General features: G+C 35.5%; 1 non-coding gene across 1 annotated transcript; it reads left to right on the plus strand.

Annotated features, from left to right (window-relative positions):
- Positions 1–618: 618 nt before the first annotated feature.
- Positions 619–690, plus strand: TRNAW-CCA (transfer RNA tryptophan (anticodon CCA)). Its single transcript has one exon. It is a non-coding gene; the product is annotated as a tRNA-Trp (tRNA).
- The last annotated feature ends 836 nt before the right edge of the window (positions 691–1,526 follow it).

Here is a 1,526-nt window from a genome sequence, read left to right on the forward strand (position 1 = left end):
CCCTACTCACATGAGCCTGTCTGTTGTTTCATCTTGATGTCAGACATCTGTAGACTTGTTGATTCTGTACTTTTAATGTTGGTTCTTACCATATTCAATTCTGACCTTGTATTAGCCAGGGTTCCCCAGAGAAATGGAACAGCAGGATATATGTTTATGTGCCCTAAAAAGTGATGGGAAGACAACATCCAGTTTCTTCTTTGAGGGTAATTCTCATCTTTTCTGCTCTCTCTGCTTTTTCAGATACTTCAGTGGCTGCCATAGAGCTAAATGCTGTAATCCCCAGATGAGATTCCTCATTTCACGTCAGTCTTTATGTGCTTTTTATCCTAAAAAAAAAAAAAAAGACATGTACATAAACTCACTTTTTGGAAATAACTCATGAAACTAAAATGTGTCTAAGTTATATATAAACTGAAATGCAACTGAAATAAGTTTAAAAATGAGTATAAGACAGCATCATCAATAAAAAATATATACATAGAAAGGATATAGATAGACATAAAAATAAAAATTAAGTTGAATAAGAATGGATTTATATATCTATACACACACACACACACACACACACACATATATATATATATATATATATATATATATATATAAATTATATCTTCCCTGGTGGCTCAGAGGTTAAAGCGTCTGCCTCCAATGTGGGAGACCCAGGTTCGATCCCTGGGTTGGGAAGATCCCCTGGGGAAGGAAATGGTAACCCACTCCAGTATTATTGCCTGGAGAATCCCATGGATGTAGAAGCCTGGTAGGCTACAGTCCACGAGGTCACAAAGAGTCAGACACGACTGAGTGACTTCACTTGAATAAGAATGGAGATATAGATATAGATATATATATATAAATTATAAGGAACTGACCAACATGATTATGGGGGCTGAGAAACCCCAAGTCTCATCTGCAGTCTGTAAGGTGGAGACCCAGGAAATTTGATGATATAGTTCTAGTCTGGGTGTTAGTCTGAAGGCAGGGAAGATCAATGTCCCAGCTCGAAACAGTTGGAGAGAAGTTCCCTCTTATCCAGCATTTTTGATCTAGTCTTCAGCTGACTGGATAGGCCATCCACATTATAGAGAGGGCAATCTGCTTTGCTTAGTCTAATAATTCAAATGTTAGTCTTATCCAAATTGCCCTCACAGATATATCCAGAAGACGTTTAACCAAATGTCTGGGCACTCCATGGATCAGTCAACAGACAGATAACATTAACTATCACAGACCTGTGTCTTTCAGGTTTTTCTCTGATTAATGTTGTTATCCTAAATTTTAAATGACCTGAAGAAAAGAACTTTATCATGGTGGATTTATTGCTTTACTCAGACAAAGTAATCTCTCCCCCTATTTTCAGAATATTTTTAGACTCAATCAAAAACTAAAGCATAAACTGTTCGATCAATACAAAAAGCAACTCTTTTGATTTTTTAATAGTCTATGGATTATTAAATCACCTTTTGTATGATGGACATATTTATTATTATATATTATATTAATTATAAATGTAATCTCTTTGA

The sequence above is a fragment of the Bos javanicus genome, chromosome 27 (genome assembly GCF_032452875.1).
Source record: "Bos javanicus breed banteng chromosome 27, ARS-OSU_banteng_1.0, whole genome shotgun sequence".
Classification (NCBI taxonomy): Eukaryota; Metazoa; Chordata; class Mammalia; order Artiodactyla; family Bovidae; genus Bos; species Bos javanicus.